This window comes from Lagenorhynchus albirostris, chromosome 2 (genome assembly GCF_949774975.1).
Source record: "Lagenorhynchus albirostris chromosome 2, mLagAlb1.1, whole genome shotgun sequence".
Lineage (NCBI taxonomy): Eukaryota > Metazoa > Chordata > Mammalia > Artiodactyla > Delphinidae > Lagenorhynchus > Lagenorhynchus albirostris.
In genome coordinates this window covers 12,337,639-12,359,684 of record NC_083096.1, presented here as the reverse complement: position 1 = coordinate 12,359,684, position 22,046 = coordinate 12,337,639, and the positions used below count along the sequence as shown (strand labels likewise).

Here is a 22,046-nt window from a genome sequence, read left to right as displayed (position 1 = left end):
AAAACTATTTCTATTTGCAGTGATAAGATTATAGAAAATTCTAAGTTATAAACAAAAAAACCCTACAAAAACTAAGAAATTATTGTATTAAAATTTTTGCATATGAGGTAAATATACAATCTATTTTATTTTTATATAACTACAAAATTTCTTGTTCTAGAATAATAATAAAAAAGCATTTCCCATTAATACAAGATCAGGAAATAGAATACTTGGGTTTAAATGTATCAAAAGTTGTAGGAACTCTATGTTTAAAACCTCCCAAAACCACTGAAAGGAAAAAAAAAAGACAAATGAAAAGATGGATCAATCTTCATAAATAGGCAGACTCAAATTTTTAAGAAGTCCTTTTTCCCAAAATATTCACCTCCAAAGTCCGGTAGTCATTTTGCAGAAATTGACAAGATGCATTTAAAATATATCTTATATTTAGGCAGTTGGACTCAGGGCAGAGGCAGAACCCCCTCCTTCCTTTTTAGCTCAGTGGATCATGTCCAGGTCCTTGGTGACAACTGTTGTACTGGGGAAGTGACTGGGTGGTACCTGCACTGGAGATGATGTCATTTCCAGTAACAACACAGGAATCAGAACAAACACAGCCACTACAGAAGCACTACAGCGTTCTGTGCTATCAGTTTAGTGGACCCAAAAGGAGACTGACTTCAGACTTACACAGAAACTAATTGAGATTCCAAAGCCCTTTGGGGTTTTTGAAGAGTAACAGGAACAACGATGCAAGACTTTAACTTTGGAAAATGTAACCTGGTAAAAGAGTGAATACAAGAAATCCATGAAAGCAAGAATCTTCCACAATCTGTGATTGAAAATGTTGGAGGAAAATATTTTTACACTTGGATCTTACAGATTAGGAATATATACAAAAGTTGCCAATATTGATATGTTGTGTGTTGCACCAAGAGAGATTGATTGAAGTGACTTTTTCACCTCATTCTATAAATTGAAATTACAGGAAGAAGTGAAAGATTTAGGAGCTGTTGAGGCATTTGTGCCAGTTATCAAACTGTGTTTTGATAGCTTAGGGATTGATATTTTGTTTGCAAGATTAGCACTGCAGACTATTCCAGAATATTTGGACCTAGGAAATGACAGTCTGCTTAAAAAATAGATAGAATATGTGTAAGGAGTCTAAACAGTTTCAGGGGAACCAATGAAATTTCCCATCTAGTTCTAATCATTGACAACTTCAGGTTAACTCTGAGAGCTATCAAACTGGGGGCCAAACTCCACAACATCTATTCCAATATATTAGGTTTCCTTGGTGGTATTTCCTGGGCTAAGTGAGTAGCAGGAACTCGTCAACTTTATCCAAATGCAATAGCATCAACTTTTGTACATAAATTTTCCTTGGTGTTTTCTAAATGGTATGTGTTTAAATTATACTAAAATAAAATTCATTTTAAAATAAATAATAAAATATGTCTTACATTTAAAAAGTATTGGATAGCCAAATGATCATTAAAAAGAAGAGTCAATTTAAAAGACATACACTAATTGATTGTGAGTTACTCTATTTTCACATTAACCAAAAGAGTGTGGTATGAACATGAGGATAGAAAAGTACAGAAGATATTTATATGAACAGACACGTAAATTGTCAATAATATTTTTAAAAATCTCCTCAAAGTAAACTAAAGGAAAATGGAAAGTCTTTGAAACAAATGGCTGGAACAACTTATAAACATATTAAAAAGTTGAAATTTGTCACTTATCTCACTCCATACATCAAAAATTAACTTGAGATGAATCAGTGAGATAAATATAAACACAAATATAAAGTTCCTAGAAGAAAACATGGGAGAATATTTTCTCAGATTTTGAGTGGACAAAGTATTTTTCTTTTTTTGAGCAATTGTATGTTTTTTGGGGCTGTGTTGGGTCTTCCTGCACACGGGCTTTTCTCTCTAGTTGCGGCGAGCGGGGTCTACTCTTCATTGCGCTGTGCAGGCTTCTCATTGCAGTGGCTTCTCTTGTTGTGGAGCACGGGCTCTAGGCACACAGGCTTCAGTAGTTGCAGCACACAGGCTCAGAACTTGTGGCTCACAGGCTCTAGAGCGCAGGCTCAGTAGTTGTGGTGCACGGGCTTAGTTGCTCCGTGGCATGTGGGATCTTCCCGGACCAGGGATCAAACCCATTTCCCCTGCATTGGCAGGTGGATTCTTAACCACCGCACCACCAGGGAAGTCCCAAGTGGACAAATATTTCTTTAATTGGCAGAAAATATACAATTTTTCAAAAAGCACAGATTGGATTCCTTCAAAATTAAAATCTTCTGTCTGTCGAAAGATACTTTTAACAAAATGAACTGACAGGCCAAGATGGGGAAATATCATATACATATATATATGTATATATATATATAATATATATATACACACATGCACATATATTTATTTATGTGTATGTGTGTGTACACACACACACAGTCAAGCCATTATGCATATATTGGATTGTCTTTCCAAAATTTATATGTTGAAGCTGTAACCCCCCAATTTGACTATATTTGGAGATGGGGTTTTAAAGAGTTAATAAAGGTTAAAGAAGGATATAAGGGTGAGGCTCTAATTCAATATGACTGGGATGTTTATAAGAAGAGAGAGAGAGAGGGATGTGTGTACTTAGAGAAAAGTCGACATGAGAACATAGCAATAAGGTGGGGACAAGGAGAGTGGTCTAAGGAGAAGCCAAAACTGCTGACCCCTTGAACTTGGACTTCTAGCCTCCAGAATTTTGTGAGACAAATTTCTGTTGTTTAAGCCACCCTGTCTGTGGTATTTTGTTATGGAAGCCTTAGAAGTATAATAATAATAATCATTATTATTACTACTACTACTATTATTATATGTGTGTATATATATACACAAGTATTTCTTTCCAAAATAAATTATTATATGTATATTAGTATATATTATACATATATATGTATATACACACAAGAACTTCTTTGCAAAATAAATGAAGATATTCAGACATCCTGTAAATCAAAAATAGAAGAAAGACAAAAACCCCGATAAAATGGTAAAAACAGTGACAACAAATGTATTTGATAAGAATGTGGAACAACAGGAACTCTCCATACATTGCTAACAGAGGCTTAAAATAGTACAATCACTTTGGAAAAAAAACTTTGGCGGCACCTTCTTTAATTAAACTATAATAATTTTATGACCTAGCAGTTCCACTCCTAAGTATTTACACAAGAAAAATGAAAAGAGAAATCCAAAGGCAGGCACAAGTATATTTGCAGCATTTTTACATGTAATAGCCAGTAATTGGAAATTACCCTAATGTCAACTAACGAAGAATGGATAAACAAATTGTGGTATAATCCTACAGTGTAGTACCACTTAGGAATATAAACAAACTACTGATCAATGAAGTGATGTGGATGAATATCCTAGTCATCATAAGGAGTGAAAGAAGCAAATACAAATGAGTACATTCTGTAAGATTCCATTTTTATGAAACACTGGAGCACCACCAAACCAATCTATTTTGATAGAAATGCACACAGTAGAAGTCTCCTGTGGAGGAGATGAAAAGAGAAGTTCCATGAAGGGCCTTTCGAGGCCAATAGGAATTTTCTATATTTTGATAGCAGTATGGTTTACACAGTTGAATGAATATGTTGAAACTCATCACAGTGGAAATCAATATATGTACATGTTTACCCTGTGTAAAATAGCTTTCAACCAAAAAATTAAAAATGCAAGGTCATGAGTAATTAGCCCTGATGAAAAAGTATTACTTTAGAATTTAGAGGAATAAAAGAAAATAACCAGTTTAGAATTTACAGTACAACACAGCAATCATTAGTTCACCTAAACAGTAATCTCAGTTTACCCACTGCTGACTATTGTAAAGAACTAGCAAAACAAAACCATGACTAAAACTACCTTCATCATTGACCTATTCAGTGCTAATGAAGAAATTTTCGCAACTTCTATGAATTTACGCTGCAGTATTACCTATAATCTCCACACATTCCAACAGTCTTATTAAACTTATCAACTATCTCCTGCTTTCTCCTCTCAAATTCTCAAATCCTTCCACCTTAATTGCATTCTTTTCCAGAAGTATGGCCAATAATTAAGCTGCCATATTTCCATAGAAAATTCTAAAAATAAGAAAAGTTTCTTTTGTTGGTTTGTTTTCCATTTTCTGCCATTAAATATGCAAGCCTACAGTAATTATTCTTTCCTAGTTCTTATTGGTTGTAGTGGAATAAGATTCTCTTCTCCCGATTCTAGTGTAACACTCATTCCAGTCTGTCCTTTGAGTGACCTAAGCATTTCAGTTACCTTCTTTCCCAATTATGTGTTCCACATGTTTCCCTTTATTGGCACTTTCCTTAGCATCCCCACAGGCTCCAGTCTCTCCCATTCTCCTTTTAACCACATGTTAAGCCACATGTCTTCAAAAAATGTTCACATTTACTTTTTTCCCCCCTTCCTCAACCGTCTGTAATCAACTTATAACTTTATGGCTTTTATTCTCTTTATTTAACAAAACAGGTTTCATTAAATCTATGCCGAGGGATCCAGTGGACAATTTTTATTTCATACACATTTGACCCCCAAAGTATTAGACCCGTTGACCTCCTTCTCTAAACATGTCTTTCCTTTGGTCCTGGAAAGTTTTATTCACCTGGCTTTCCATCTGTCTCTGGCTGCATATCACATTCTTTTATAGGCTTCTTCTCCTTTGCTTTTTGGTTAATGTTGAGGGAACATCAATGCTACAATCAAGGCCTTAGAACTTTCACTCTTTAAACCTTCCACAGACAATGGCATTTACTCCCGTGTAGCCTATTGTCTTCTTATATTGAAGTCTCACACATCTATTTCTGTAGTCCACATCTAATTTTTGAGCCTCATGTCCTTATAGTTGACTCTTTCTTAGAACTAACCAATTGGGTATTTCACCAGCATCTCAAAACGCAACCCATCCCAAATGAAAGACTTTGCTTTAATGCTCCCCCTCACAATTATGCTTTTCTCTTATTCCATCCACCAGTAGTTGCATCTTATCCAGTCTTTCATTCAGGTTTCTAAGCTTCAGATCTTACTCCTTTAAATAGTTGTCTTCACTCTTCACTAATTTCCTCAGCTTCATGATTTTCTACTTTCCTCCCATCTTCTAAACTAGTTTGTCTCCTTTTTTTATGCCCCCAATGCATCCTGCTCTTCCCTCTTTATCAGATGTATTTTTCTTTAATTATTTGACCTATATCCATATATTCTAACTGTAATCCAGTTTTAATGGGGATTACATTTACCCACTTCTCTAGCCTCAGCTCTTACGTAAGTTCTTATTCCATAGCAGGATTTCAATAACTATATATTGAATTAATTCATTAATTAATTAGTGACTTAATCTCTTTATGTTTAAGAACCTAGAAGGAAATATAACCCAATATGTGTACTACCTCAACGCGTGTTGAAATTGGTTTGGGGAAGATGTACATTTATTCTGCTCTCTGCATATTAACAATGAACTATAGAGAGAATGGTTAGTTAATAGTAACATTACAACATTAACAGTTTCTGGGAGAATAAGTTCATTATGATGATAGGTACAAAAATCTGTGGGGCATGGTAAAAGTTTGTGGTTGATTAATCAGTGGAAGCAATTGGTAATTATGGTATTCTGAGAAATGTGATGGTGAAAGCATTGACAAACACAAGGTGGCAACTTAAACAGCAGATCAAGGAAGCTATTTATTGAAAAACATATCTTTTGTTTATAATATAATATGTTTCACACATTTTACAATGAACTAGTAATATAGCGCTGAAGAAGATATTCCCGCTTTTGATAAATTTACTGTCTAGATGTATAAAAGACAAGTGAGTTGGCAATTATAATACTGTGTCATAAGTGCTAAGCTAAGGTATACACACAGTTACAAGAAAAGTTGCTACGAGGATATGATTTCAGAAAGGGAAAATGCCAGAGACAAGGAGAATAGTCATGAAAGAATTGTAGTAATTCAAGAGTGGCATAATAATGACTTGAAATAGTAACAGTTAGAATAGAAACAGTTCTTGGCTTGGATTGAAGAATAGGGGATACCAAGAAAGACTATCTCAGAGTTAACAAGAACACCAGAGGCATCTGGTGCCATGGGACGAGGGAAGAGAGCCAGAGCTCTAGGGAAAGGCAGGAGTCGTCAATAGAAGCTGACCTTGCAGACAAATAAAATGAAAATTCAAATTGTATGCATTCTTTCATAACAATGTTATATTTGAAACCCATTTTGAATATATAAGGATATAAAAATAGTTTTTTCTCCCTTTTAAAAAAAAAAAGATCTTATTGGCAAATTGGGCTTTGGATAAGAGTATACGAGAACGACAATGTAACAAGGAGTTGACGAGAGGTGACATGATGAGTAAACCAAGTGCACTGAAACTGGAGAATATTGACAGGGGGTGTGGAGATAGACCATTACATAAAGGATAGTTTCCAAACTAGATAATTTATATATAAATTAGCAGGCATGGAGAACATTAATTTCCTCCAACAGTACATTAAGATGTGCGCAAAGATTTTCCAAGTGGAAAATTTGAAAACTTCAACCTGAGCAAGTGATTTCTGTTACCTCAGTCACTTTATTGAACTCTAAATAGAAACCTGAGGAGTATTTGAACGGTGTAGGGAATGAAGTCTATCAGCGTCAAGACGTATTGACCAAGAATTACAATGGTGATGTTATGTCCATACATAAAGGACAACTCTATCATAGAACAAATTTTTTTCTAGGTTGAAATAGGCGGATGTTGCATTAAACAGAAGTAGGAGTTTAAAATTCAGTTTAATTAAATCATTTAACTCTTGCCTTCACACTCATTAGCAACACAACAGTATATGAAATAATATGAACAGACAAAATGGAGCTGTAGCATAAATGATTATTGATCATTTCTACATGTTTCTGTTACCAATATGAAACTTTCGCTAAATAAGAACATATGTATCAAATAATTTGGTAAATTATAAATTTCTTTAATGCTTCCTTTAAGAAATTTTCAAACCAAATGCTAACATTCAGAAATTTAATTTCTATACAGTTGTATAGCTTTAGGGGTTTTTTTTGTTTGTTTTTACATTTATTAAGCAAATTTGCTAAATATTAAACCTTATTTGTAATTATGATGCAAAAACACAGCTGAGGAACTAAACACATAAATTGGGTTCTGTCATAAATATACAGAGCGTACACAGAATGCTCAGGTAGTGTAAACAAAAAAGCAGTGAATCTGGCTGAAGATACTGTAAATATTGTGATACACAATTTTATTTATAATTCAACTAGAATATAGAGAGGATAATTTCCATCCCTCAGGGTTGTTTATACCATGTATAGTTAGAGAATTTTTCTCGCATAGTTTGTTTTCCAGTTTTTGCTTTTGGTCCTAAGTAAGAATTCAATTATCAACATTCTTGGCTCTTGAAAGATAAGAATCTCCTTGACAAACCAGCATTACAGTTTTTGCAAGAATACTTGAACAATCTAATATAAGAGCTTTAATCAGGACCTTTTTCTAAAATAGCTTACATTCTGATAAAATCAAAATCTAGTGGAAAATGCTTTATTACCTTCCACTGTGTTTTTAGAGAATAGTCAAGCTTATTTTTGATGCCATGTAAATAAGTACATATCATAAATAACATATAACAATGTGAAATTGTTAACTCTTACATGATCAAGACAGTACATTTACAGTGCTTTCTTTAATCTGACTTGTTCATCCACATGCATTATGCTTCAAAGGTATAGGTATAAATAAAAGTTTTGATATATAATTTAAGCATTATATATGCAAATATAGGATAAATAGAAAGAAAGGATTCAGTATGAAAGTAAAATGTCAATAAATACATAGGCTGAGTAAGTTAAAATGAATAGTTTTGCATTATGATCTTGAGAAGATTATTAAAATTATAAGAATGGAAATGAGAATTCATTAACAACAAAAACATTAATATTTAGATAAACAAATCTGACTCTCACAATGTCTTAGTAATTTAGGATAAAATTTGGATAGATATAAAAAGAAAAAAATTGAAATAAATTATATGTGATATTTTAGAAAAAAGACACCTACATTTATTCCTTAAAAAATAATTTCCAAAAAAGAAAAAATTTATATGTGATGAAACATAATAAGAAAAATATTTTTCAGGATAACAATTTCTTCTACTTTTTCTTAGAACTTAATTGTATAAACTAGTTTAGCTTTGGAAGTGGTATTTCTACTTTTGTCTAATCACATCCTAGGAGATTTGGTAGTTTTTCTGTGAAAAACTCAATGGAAATCTTTATAAAGTGTTCGTCATAGATGATTTCTGGTTAGTTGTAGGATTTTTTTTAAAACTTATGTTTCAACGCTGAGTATAATTTGTTCTTCAGACAATCAAGAGTCAATGTTGTGTTGCAGATTTTGCGGTAATTTATAATTTGTGACAATAATTGTAAGAAAATTTTAGGAGACTAGGAATCTTTATTAATTTCTCAATCCTAAAGATTTGAAATTATTCTGAGAACATTGTGAAAAAACCCTAATACTGTGCTGAGTAATGGAAATAGAGCATGCACAATATATAATACTCTGATATTACCCAGCCAATCTTTTATCTGGTGAAAGAGACAGGCTTGTAACTAAAATCTATTACAAAATTACTATACCTTGGTCTAACTGATACTTGAAAAGCTTAGGAAAAATTAAGAAGACTTAATTCAACCTAGAAAAAATAGGAACACTTAATACAGCCAAAAAGGATTTGATTTTGGAGAGAAGGTACAACTTGAATAAATATGACTTATCTGGAGATGAATATGACTTTATCAGGTCTTGCCCATAGTGAATTTCAGGCAAAATAGAATTTTCTAGCTCATCCATTCTACAGCAAGTATCACCCCTCATTTAATTTAATGGTAGCATAAATCATATAGTATTGTAGTCATTTTCAGCTTTACCTTTTCCACAAATCGTGAACTTCTTCTCATTTTCACCTTTGTATCTAACTCACTTTTATACCCCAGTACTTGTACCTAGCTATTTATCTGAAAACACTTGTTGTCATATTACCGATTAAACTAAGGCATCTTATATTTGTTATAATAACATTTCAGCCTATGGGTTGTATTTTCCATCTTAGATCCAAGTTTAGTCTTCTATTTTCACATAATAAGAAATGGATAACTAATCATAGAATATATTCAGAGTCATATTCAGTCACAGGGAATAGAATAATCGGCCTACTTCAGAAGCATAGCTTTTCCTGAGATGTATATGTAGTACATATCACATTGTGTGCTTTATTACTATAACATATAAGTACATAGACACATTATGTGTATAAGATAAAATTAAAATAATTACAATGAAATCTCCTTTACAATCATATTTCTACTATGAAAAATACTTGTAATAAGTAAAATATAATCCATGTAGAGTTTGACAGGTCTTATGAAAGCAAATATACTTGAAATATGTTTTGGGCAGTTTGAACCGTTCTTACAAATGACTTTCACAGTAGTCTTTGCATTTTCTGAGATCAAATGCTTCTAACTTAATAGCAAGTATATGTCTTTTAGAGGTGTACTGAACACATTCAAGTGATGACTGCAGTTCTCTGAAATGAAGTCACAATCTAACTAGAGATCTCCACGGTGATTAGGTGTATTTGCTTGCCTGTTATAAAATGAAAAGAGAAAAAATGTAATGTAACTACATTCAATCATTTGAGTTTGAATTTTAGTAAGTGTATTCATTCAGAAAATTGCTCATAATAGGCTATTTAGTTTAAATGGTGAATTCACAAATACTTATGGAATGCTACCTTGTTCTAGGAAATGTGCTAAGTACTGTAAATTCAACAAGGAGGTTTTGTAGGGAAGTGGAGTTCAATAAGCAAGAGCAACTTTAAAAAATGCATATAGTAAAATTATTTGTATGTATACAGTAAAATTTGTGTAATTAGTAAAATAATATTATGTTCTGGAGTCAGAAATAAGAACACTGAAATCTGGCCTCAGAAGACCTCTGGAGGGACAGGCGGGCTGAATCCTAGAGGCTGAGTGGGAGTTGATTGGATGAAAATGGGTGAAGCACACACAAGGCAAAGTGATTGGTGTTACCTCAGCCATAGAAATGAGACATAAGGTGGTTTCGGAGGTTACCTTAAGTTACTAGATCATACTGTAACATAAATTTCAGGTCTAAGAGTGAACAACTGTTGGAGGAGGTCACCGAAATGCTGTGACTGGCAGTTGACCCACTAGTTGGACCCAGGCAATAGGAGGCTCCTCACCCTATCCACTATCTTGGAATGTACCTTCTTCCCACCATTCCCACACTAGGGACTGTTTCAAGGACACAGCCTTGAGAGAGTAAGGCATTGGGATCATCTAGACCATGTAATACATGACCAAACCCCGTTAGGGCCTCTATATGAACTTTTTCTACAAATTGAAGTATAGTTGATTTAATATGTTCGGTAAGTTTCAGGTGTACAGCAACATGATTCATATATATATATATATATATATATATATATAATTTTTCAGATTGTTTTCCATTATAGGTTATTAAAAGATATTGAATGTAGTTCCCTGTGCTATAGAGTAGGTCCTTGTCATTTATATATTTTATGTATAAAGTATGTATATGTTAATCTCAAACTCCTAATTTATTTCCCCCCCTTTCCCCTTTGGTAACCATTAGTTTGTTTTCTATGTCTGTGAGTCTGTTTCTGTTTTGTCAGTAAGTTCATTTGTATCATTTTTTTTAGACTCCACATATGATTGCTATCATATATTTGTCTTTCTCTGTATGACTTACTTCACTTAGTATGATAATCTCTAGGTTCATCCATATTGCTGCAAATGGTATTATTTCATTCTTTTTTATGGCTGAGTAATATTCTATTACATTCTGTATATGTACCACATCTTCTTTATCCATTCCTTTGTCGATGGATATTTAGGTGGCTTTCACATCTTGGCTATTGTAAATAGTGCTGCTATGAACATTGGGGTGATGTATCTTTTCAAATTAGAGTTTTCATCTTTTCAGGATATAAGACCAGGAGTGGGATTGCTGGTTCATATGATAATTCTATTTCTAGTTTTTTAAGGAACCTCCATACTGTTCTCCATAGTGGCTGTACCAATTTACATTCCCACCAACAGTGTAGGAGGGTTCCCTTTTCTCCACAGCCTCTCCAGCATTTATTATTTGTAGACTTTTTGATGATGGCCATTTGACTGGTGTGAGGTGATAGCTCATCGTAGTTTTGATTTGTATTTATGTAATAATTATCGATTTTGAGCATTTTTTCATGTGCCTTTTGTCCATCTGTATGTATTCTTGGAGAAATGTCTATTTAGGTCTTCTGTCCATTTTTTGATTGGGTTGTTTGTTTTTTTGATATTGAGCTATATGAGCTGTTAATATTTTTGGAAATTAATCCCTTGTTGGTAGCATCATTTGCAAATATTTTCTCCCCTTCTTAGGTTGTCTTTTCATTTTGTTTATTGTTTCCTTTGCTGTGCAAAAACTTTTAAGTTTAATTAGGTCCCTAATTAGGACAGTATAGTAAATGACCAAACCCTGTTAAGGCCTCTGTATGAACATTTAAGATTCTGACAGATGGGTGTGGAGATCTACTCTTCCTGAAGCTGCTCAAGACAAGTATGTAAGTTCCCCTTGCTTATTAAATTGCCACCTACCAATTTGGAGTGGTCTGCCTCTTTCTTTGGTATCTCCTTGCCCTCCTTGTACAGAGGCCAGTTTAGAATGTCACCCAGTGGGGCAGGAACTAGTTGGTAGGGAACATAAAAATATTCACAAAGAACTGTTTTCTAAAACTGATGACCACAGCAGCAAGAGAGGAGAACACAGCTATAGAGCAATGCTTCCAGGGATGGGACTTTCCAGATATTTCCTGAATTGCTTGTCAAGTTTTTCAGCCACAGAAATTGTCTTTGTGCTTGATTCCATTCTTTTAATACTGTCGCTTTCTCTGTCTTGTTTTATCTTTCCCCCTTAAATATTACTTTTTTCCATTGCATGTCCATAAAATAGTCATTTCATCTGCTATAAAGTTTGTTGTTGCCTCATCACTGCATTGAAAATGCACCCTTTACCTCCCGCTGCTTGAGCCAAACTACTGGCTGTACATTTTTCACGTCCTCTGAGTGGCAGCAGCAGCAGCAGTGGGACCGCTTCTGAAATGCTGTCATCTAGTTTTCTGATGTGACCCAGGAAGAAGGGAGAGACTGACAGGGGGCATTATAGAAAGGGGCCAGTCGGAGGTGGGGAAGCCGCCAGCCGCGGGCCGGGGGCGGGGTCTCTAGGCCGAAGAGCCCTGGGAGGCCCCTGGGGAGGCCCCGGGGGAGTCGGCACTGCTCCAGGGGAGCTGCTAGGCCCGCCTCTGCCCCCCGCAGAGGGCGCGGAGAGCTTTGCTGTTCAAAGAGGGGCCCGTGGTAGCATCGGCACCACCTTATCAGAAGTGCAGACTCTCGGGCCTCTCTCCAGACCTACTGAATCAGAATCTGCGTTTGAACAAGATTCTCAGGATATCCGTGGTGATCTTGGAAGAGTCTGTATCATGGAATCGATCTCTATGATGGAAAACCCCAAGAGCCTTAGCGAAACTTTTTTGCCTAATGGCATAAGTGGTATCAAAGGTGCAAAGAAAGTCTCTGTAGGTGTAATTGGAAGTGGGGATTTTGCTAAATCCCTGACCATTTGACTTATTAGATGTGGCTATCATGTGGTCATCGGAAGCAGAAATCCTAAGTTTGCTTCTGAATTTTTTCCTCATGTAGTAGATGTCACTCACCATGAAGATGCTCTAATAAAAGTAAATATAATATATGTTGCCATACATAGAGAACATTACATCGCCCTGTGGGACCTGAGACATCTGGTTATGTCTCAGGGTAAAATCCTTGATTGATGTGAGCAATAACATGAGGATAAACCAATACCCAGAATCCAATGTGGAATATTTGGCTTCATTATTCCTGGACTCCTTGATTGTGAAAGGATTTAATGTTGTCTCAGCTTGGGCACTTCAGTTAGGACCTAAGGCTGCCAGCCGGCAGGTTTATCTGTGCAGCAACAACATTCAAGCTTGACAGCAGGTTATTGAACTTGCCGGTCAGTTGAATTTAATTCCCATTGACTTGGGATCATTATCATCAGCTAGGGAGATTGAAAATTTACCCCTGCGACTGTTTACTCTCCGGAGAGGGCCAGTGGTGGTAGCCTGGCCACGTTTTTCTTTCGTTATTCTTTTGTCCGAGGTGTGATTCATCCATATGCTAGAAACCAGCAGAGTGACTTTTACAAGATTCCTATTGAGATTGTGAATAAAACCTTGCCTATAGTTGCCATTACTTTGCTGTCCCTGGTCTACCTGACAGGTCTCCTGGCAGCTGCTTATCAGCTTTATTAAGGCACCAAGTATAGGAGATTTCCACCTTGGTTGGAGGCCTGGTTACAGGTAGAAAACTGCTTGGATACTAAGCTTTTTCTTCGCTTCAGCCCATGTTGCCTACAGCCTCTGTTTACCAGTGAGAAGTCCAGAGAGATACTTGTTTCTCAACATGGTTTATCAGCAGGTTTAGGACGTACTTGATATTTATCTGATGCTAGTAAAATACTTGATTAGTATAATTTGTAAAACATAAGATTTAAAATACTGTAAAATTTTACATACCTTGTAATAGAAATTTTGGTATATTTAGGGAGGGGAAAGAATTATTCTTCAAATAATGTTTCTGCATAAGAATTATGTGGCTAATTCAAAATCATTTAGAGTAAAAGCTGCTACTATCCCTTTCTTTGCAGAATAAAAGCAGAGAAGTAAAAAAAAAAAAAAAAAGGGGGGGGCTAGTCACCATAGAGTGACTATATTTTTTAACATTGCATTTTATCAAAAGAATATTTTTTCTTTCCCTTTAAGAAGTTTAGATCAATTACAGCAGCTCAGAATATCATGGACATCTCTGCACCTCCAAAATACAATAACTTGTCAATGAATATGATGAATTAATCATAAATCCAAGACCACAAAGTCATTATTCAAAAATTGACAAAGTGCATCATGTTTTGAAATAAAAGGCTGTTATAAAGCATTACTACCCTTTTACTTATCAAAGTCAAGTGGTAGTTTTAACAAGTTAGTTTCCACAAAAGCTTTAACAAGATGAATGGATTTATAACACTGTCAGATACAACTAAGAAAAACTTGGAAATAACTGACGACAAAAAACCCAAGAGACTTTTTTCCATTCATCCTCACCATCACAGGTACTGTCTGACATACATCTCGTCTTTCTGATGTTCAGTACAAGAGATTACGTATCTGACACTGGATTTTTATAGGTAAATACAAGAATTCCTTATTATAAAATGGTCTTTTGAGAAATTTATAATATTTTGGCATCACTTTCAAGAAGAAACAAGGACTCAAAAATATAAGTAACTTCAACTTATACATTCTTCCACTCTCCTGCCTCTTCCTGTAGAATTTGTAAAAACTAAAATACAGGATGCTTTTTACCCTGTTGTAGCTGTTTATACTTTACATATATGATACCACTGGGAAAAACTTTTAAAGGATCTTATGATAGTATGAAAATAGATTTCATTTATGATTCCCCCAAAAAAAATTTAAATCGATTTTTAATATTTGAACAAACTCAAATAAATCTCAATTAATGTATTTTTTTTGTCAAATACAGCTTTAGAAATGTTTTGATTCCAGACATTTCAAGGAATGAAAGTACACGAATTTGAATGAATTCACCATGACCAAAAACCAACAGCTATTTGTTGGTTTTATTAGTTCATTACCTAATTATTTGTTAATTTGTGCAAAATAAAGTGGCCTCATTGAACGTTTTAATGATTTTGCTGCTTGTTTATACAGTGTTAAGCATATATAAAGTTTTCAATAAATGCTAGTTATTGTCATCATAATTATACTAACCTGCATCTCTTGGACTCCTCCATTTTCAGAGAACTTTTACTATTGATACTCTGTGTCTATATGTTTTCACCCTCTCCTCCTCTACTGTTGCCATTTCATCACCATTAGTATTTAATAAAGATTAAATTTCACAGTGAAATGATTGACGTTTCTGACTCAAGTGCTCGTGACTCTCCATTGGTCTTCCATTGCTGCCTCCCTGATCACGTGGTCTTCTCTCTTCATGAGTCTGTGTCTTCTCCTCTTCTTATAGGGAGACAAGTCCTGTGGATTAAGGACCATCCTAATCAGTATAACCTCAGACTAACTTGATTACACCTGCAAAGATCCTGTTTCCAAATTAGGTCACATTCAAAGGTACCAGGAGTTAGGACTTCAGCATACCTTTTGTGGGATGCAATTCAACCCTTAATATTCTTGTTTTCATATCAGTGTTATTCTGCCTCCCTAAGTTTGGAATTTTTCTTCTTCTCTATTTTATGAAAGATATAGTATATGGTTGCTATCAGTTCTTCCAAACATGTTTGAGAGAACTCAGCTGTGAAAGCATATGGGTCTCGAGTTTTCCTTGTAGTCATGTTTCTAACAAATTTAACTTCTTTAATTGGGAGACGGCAATTCTGTGACAAGTGTGGTAAGTTGTGATTTTTCAGGGAGATGGTCCAATTTCTTGGCATAGGGTTGTACATGAAAATCTTTTTTACCTTTTATTGTCTGTGGGATGATCAGTATTGATATTCTTTCTTTCATTTCTGATGTAGGTAATTTTTATCCTCTCACTTGCTCCTTCTCTTTCTTTCACATCATCTTGTTAATGTACCTGTTCTTTGTTAATTCTACTATTACTGTTCCACTTTCTCTTTTATTTGTGCTCTTATCACTATTATTATCCTTCTTACTAATTGTATCAGATATAAATTACTCAACTTCCTTTTACTTTTTATGACAGATGATTTATTTCTACTCTTTTAAAATATGAGCATTTATAAGTTTCTCTCTAATCACTGCTTTAATTCTATTCCACAGATTTAGATACATTGAGATTTTAACATAATTAATTTCAAAATATTTTATAATTACCCCTGTGATTACTTTTTTTTAATCCATGAGTTCTTTACAAATGATTTTTAAAATTTCCAAATATATGGGACATTTCTAAATGCCTTTTATAATTAATTATTATTTTAAGACCAGTATGGTCAGAATATACTTTTTAATATTTCTGTCTTTGAAACTATTGAGACTGGTGCATATGGCTTATTTTGATGAAAAGTCTGAGTGAAGAATAAATATTCTGTAATTATTAGGTATAGCATTTTGTAAAACCAGTCAGGGTAATTTACTGACTGTTTTTATACCTTCCAAATCGTTACTGCTTTTTGTCTAGTTATCAATTCCAGAGAGATGTTTGTCAAAATCTCCAACTATGCTTTTGGATTTAACCTTATTGCTTTAATTTCTGTGAGCTTTTGATTTATTTATTTTAAAAATTCTGTTATCATGTAAATCACCAGGAATTTATATCTTCCTGACATTTGAAACTTTTATCATCTTCTGTGATAGTCTTTGTCTTGATACTTAATATTTCCACTATTTTTATAACCCTACCATTTTCTTACATTTACTGTTGTTTGATAAATCTCTTTCCATCATTTTCTTTTATTCTATCAGTGTTTTAAATTCAAATTATGACCCTGTAGAGAGCATATGCTTTGGCCTTGTTTTGAATTCAACCTAACTTCCTCTCACTTGGAATATTTAGATCATTAATTGTAAAGAAAATTAATATAAATTGTTTGACTGAGTTCTATCTTACTACTTGCTACTTCCCCAATCCTCTCTACTGATCCTTCTTGTCCTAATGTTGGGTTCTTTCTTGAGTTATCTACTGGTTTTTGAAAAACTATTCTAGTTTATTTATTCTATTGACTTTTTACCTATACCTCTTTACACTTTTTAGTTATTTCTCTAGGGATTAAAGAATTAATCCTTGCAATATAGCCAATATTTTATAATAACTTTAAATGGAGTAAAATCTATAAAAAAATATTGGATCACTATATTATACCTGAAATGAATATGATATTCTAAATCAACAATACTTTAATATAAGAAATAAATTTTTTTAAATGTGCCCTTAACCTATTACAGTCCCCCTTGATCTAGTACATAAAATGTAAAAGTCTTGCTACAGATATGTACAATTAAGTACCCTCATCCTTTGTGCAATAGTTTTCATGTATATTACATCTATGTACATTAAAGACAACACAACACAGGATTATATTTACAGTTTTGCATGCCCTGCATTTCTTCCTACACCTAACGTTCTATTTGGTCTAATTTATCTCAAATTACCTATTTACTGTTATTTGCAGTTCAGCTCTGATGGCTGGAAACTTACTCATGTTTTATTTATCTACAGAAGGTTTTATTTTGTCTTCATATGAAGGGTAGTTTTACTAGATATGGAATTCTGGGTTAAGAGTTTGGGTTTTGTTGTTGTCATTGTTTTGATAAGTTGGATTTCATCAATAAAATAGCACAATATCCTGCTAGATAGATGATAAGACAAGTTACATCCTGGGGAAAATGTTGCAAACTACAATTCTACAGCAAATTGTTTATAGGATACATTAAAAACTCAACAGTTGAATGATTAGGAAATGGGCAGAATACAGATATGTCACTGAGGAGAACTGTATTACTCAGGGTTCTCCAGAGAAATAGAAACAGTAGTATGTGTATATGAGAGGAAGAGAGAGAGAGAGAGAGGGGAGAGAGACAGAGAGAGACAGAGAGAGAGAATGAGAACTATTGTAAGGAATTGTCTCGTGTGATTCTGGGGCCTGACAAGTGCAGACACAATCTGCAGGGCAGACTGGCAGACTGGAGATCCAGGGAAGAGGTTGCTTTTATTACAACTGGGGTCCAAAGTCGTTCTGGAGGCAGAATCCTGTCTTCCTTAAGAGACCTCACTTTTTTTTAAACTTCAGCGAAGTGGAAGAGGTCCATCCACATTGTGAAGGGTAATTTGCTTCTTTCAAAGTCTACTGATTTAAATTTTAATCTCATGTAAAAATACCTTCAGTGTTACCTAAACTGGTCTTTGATCAAATATCTTGGTACCATGGCTTAGTCAAGTTGATACGTAAAATTAACAATCACAAGTCTGTGCACATGGCAAGTAAACACTTGGAAGAAATTCACCATCAGCCATTCAAAGAAATACAAATTAAAAGCACAATTAAATATAACTACACAACTTTCTTATCAGAATGACTAATGTTTTTTTAAAGTGATACAAAATGCAGGTCAGGATGCAGAGAAATTGGATCATTTTCATATTGTACATGGGAATAGCCGCTGTGGAAGACAACTGGACAGTTTCTTAAAAAAAACTGAACATGTAACTGTCATATGATCTGGCCATTGCACATTTATCACAGGTAAATGAAAACTTATATTCACACAAAAATATTTCATAAACATTCGTAGCACATTTATTTGTAATAGCCAAAATCTGGAATCACTTCTACAAATGAATGGGTAAACAAACTGGTAAATGCAGACCTTCAACAATCTGATACCTACAAAACTCCTAATAAACTCCATAGAATTATGCTGCATTAAAACTAATAATTCTACATTGTTACATACTGTATTATTCCATTTATCCATAACATTTCTTGAAATGATGAAATTATAGAATGGAGAGGAGATTACAGGTTGCCAGGGCCTAAGGCGGGAGTAGGGGCAGGAAGGAAGTGAGGTGTGTATGGCTATAAAACAATAGCCACAGGGGTACTGAAAGATGTTACCTTTGGGGAAAACTGTGTCAGTGGTAGGGATATCTGTGTCTTATTTCCTACAACTGCATGTGAATCTATAATTATTCCAAAATAAAATGTTTAATTAAAAATCAGTTAGGAAGACTAATGAAGGTCTGCCTTAACAGGAAATAAAATTAATTGCAAAAGCAATTTGTAAGACAGATCTATATGTATTGATAGAGAAACCATGTTGTAAAACATATTAACAAATCATTTGTGCAGAATAAGAAGTAGAAACTCATGACTCTCTCTATATATTATACTTTTCATTTAAAAAAATAACACATAAAAAAAAATAAAATTAAATTAAAAAAATAAATAAAAAATAAAAAAATAACACATATGCTAATATTTTCAAAGGGCACTAGTAGTTTACACCCAAAACGATAGGGGGTGGTAACTTAAATGAGGAGAGTTTTTGTGAGTAGGTCTATGTTTTGTGGTGTTGTTTTGAATAAAACAAAGTCCAAGAGATGTTACACATCTATGCCTGGTTCTTTCAATTGTATGTTTTGTGTTTGGTTGGTTGGTTGATAGCTCGGGTTTTTCTGTTGTGCATCTTTGCAGTCTCTCAAATGTTGATCTGCGCAGTCTCTGTTTCTGGAACAGCCAGTTTGGTCACCTGTGCCAAAGACCAGTGAGTCACTCTGTATGACAGACTCTAGGTCCATCCACCTCACTACAAATAACTCAATTTCGTTTCTTTTTATGGCTGAGTAACATTCCATTGTGTATATGTGCCACATCTTCTTTATCCATTCATCTGTCGATGAACACTTAGGTTACTTCCATGTCCTGGCTATTGTAAATAGTGCTGCGGTGAACATTGTGGTACATGACTCTTTGTGAATTATGGTTTTTGATATTGATATATATTTGTTGAAAAACTCCTTTATAGCAAAATTCCATTTATGTGATTTATTGATTCCTATTTCATTGACACATTTTTGGCATGAATTTTTTCATTTAAAAATAAAATTAAATCTGGTTGATTGATTCTTTATTCAATCTATGTCATATTTTACTTATAACTTCTTTTGTTATTTTTATTGGAGCCATTATTACCGCAAAAGCCAAATTTAGAGGGCAAATTTTGTCTAAAGAATTAACTCTTCAGTTTTTTAAAAAAATAATATTTGGATCTTAATATGTTGTCATTTCAATTTATGTTGATTGTTACTATTAAATTATGTTTCTGAGAGAAAGTTTGTTGTTTAAATGTTATTGCAGTAACTGGCAGTTCAGCAGGATCTGATTGTTTATCAACCTTCAGCTTGTTACAGGAAAATAACACAATATAGTAATTACCTTAAAAAGAGGATATGAATATATTTATAAATAAACTAAAAATGTATAAATCATAACTATATAATTTATTCATTATACTTAATAAGTACTATGCAGTATGATATAAAATAGCATTTTCTCTTTGAGTTCATAGAGACTGCATTACTAGTAAAGGATTGAGCACATAGACTATGTTATTAGTAAAGGATTTTGAGATTAGATCATTTCTCATTCAGGAAGAACTATTACAAATACTACATTATTTCAGAAACTAAGGAAAATGCTAAAATTTTTAAGGAACCACATAGCTATTTTAGTTGTGGGAGGCCCTCAAACTGATCACTTGCAAAGCTAAAGTAAATCCAGGGAAAATTTATTAGCATTTCCATTATTTAAAGAAGAAGATAGATAGTCTATATGTCTAAAAGAACAGTGACATAAAATTATTTTGTTAGTTCCACAGGGGTTTATTGCTATTCAATTTAGAAGTAACCCTTGAGCAGTAAGGAATTGATTTCCCTGTGTAGTATGTAAAATTTGGAAGGCAGTAAAAGAGATTAGCATCAAAATTTTTACACTTTGGAAAGTTTGCTCTCTAGTGTTTGATAACAGAATTTTTCAAACCTTTTACACTTAAGAGTGAAAAGAAAATAGATCCTCTTCTCTTTGAAAAAGTACAGATTTAATAATGATTCACATACAAAAACTCTTCTTGACTTGCACTTAAAGTGAAGAAAAACTACAGGCTTCTTCCAGAGTCTTAAAATAGGGTTAAGTTTCTTTCCTCAGTAATTTTGAAGCAGTGAGATGCTCCTGTACAATATCACTGAGGAAAACTTGTAACAGGAAAACAAAATCACTGACTGATCTGAAGTAAGCAGCCTATGAAAGTTAGGAATCTTCTGTTGTAAATCCCACTAGCCCATGTGCCAGAGGAGACACTGCTGTACCGCTAAATTATCTTTTGTCAAGAAAAATACTGAAATATGAAGGCGCTTAGGTTTTTGTCTCAATTTTTAAGAGTTTGCTTAATGTTTAGTAGGTACAAAAATGAAAAACATTGAACAGCAACAAAAAAGAGTTGACTCAATGAGCTGAGAGGTAGAAATAAGTATTGATCCTATTTTTTCAACAACTTGTGTCAGTTTGGTATACACTATTCAAATATTTATCAAAAATACCTTTAGGGCTTCCCTGGTGGTGCAGTGGTTGAGAGTCCGCCTGCTGATGCAGGGGACACGGGTTTGTGCCCCAGTCCGGGAAGATCCCATATGTGGCGGAGTGGCTGGGCCCGTGAGCCATGGCCACTGAGCCTGCGCATCCAGAGCCTGTGCTCCGCAACGGGAGAGGCCACAGAAGTGAGAGGCCTGCGTACCGCAAAAAAAAAATAAAATAAAAAAATACCTTTAAAAATCTATCTTATTTCCACAAAATCAAGCATATAATTATATGTATATAGGTGTGTGTGTAAATATATATATGTATGTATACATATATATAAATTGTTACAGTTTTGTTTCTTCGATGATAATTGTAAAAAATGGAAAATACATTGTATACAAACATAAAGTAAAAATGTACAAGTCTTATGAAAGAAATTTTGTAACAATTTGGCATTCAAGAAAATAACATGATGAAGTGAGAGAGTAGCATTGACATATATACACTACCAAATGTAAAATGGATGGCTAGTGCGAAGCTGCTGCATAGCACAAGGAGATCAATCCATGCTTTGTGACCACCTAGAGGGATGGGATAGGGAGGGTGGGAGGGAGACACAAGAGGAAGGAGATACGGGGATATATGTATATATAGCTGATTCACTTTGTTGTACAGCAGGAACTAACACAACATTGTAAAACATTTATACTCCAGTAAAGATGTGGAAAAAAATAA

The 22,046-nt window shown here is 34.0% G+C and overlaps 2 pseudogenes; both read left to right on the top strand.

The window, feature by feature from the left end:
• The first annotated feature begins 557 nt into the window (after window positions 1–557).
• LOC132515678 (poly(A) polymerase alpha-like) lies at window positions 558–1,404 on the top strand (annotated as a pseudogene).
• Window positions 1,405–12,639: 11,235 nt separating this feature from the next.
• On the top strand, window positions 12,640–13,663 carry LOC132515677 (metalloreductase STEAP2-like; annotated as a pseudogene).
• Window positions 13,664–22,046: the final 8,383 nt, after the last annotated feature.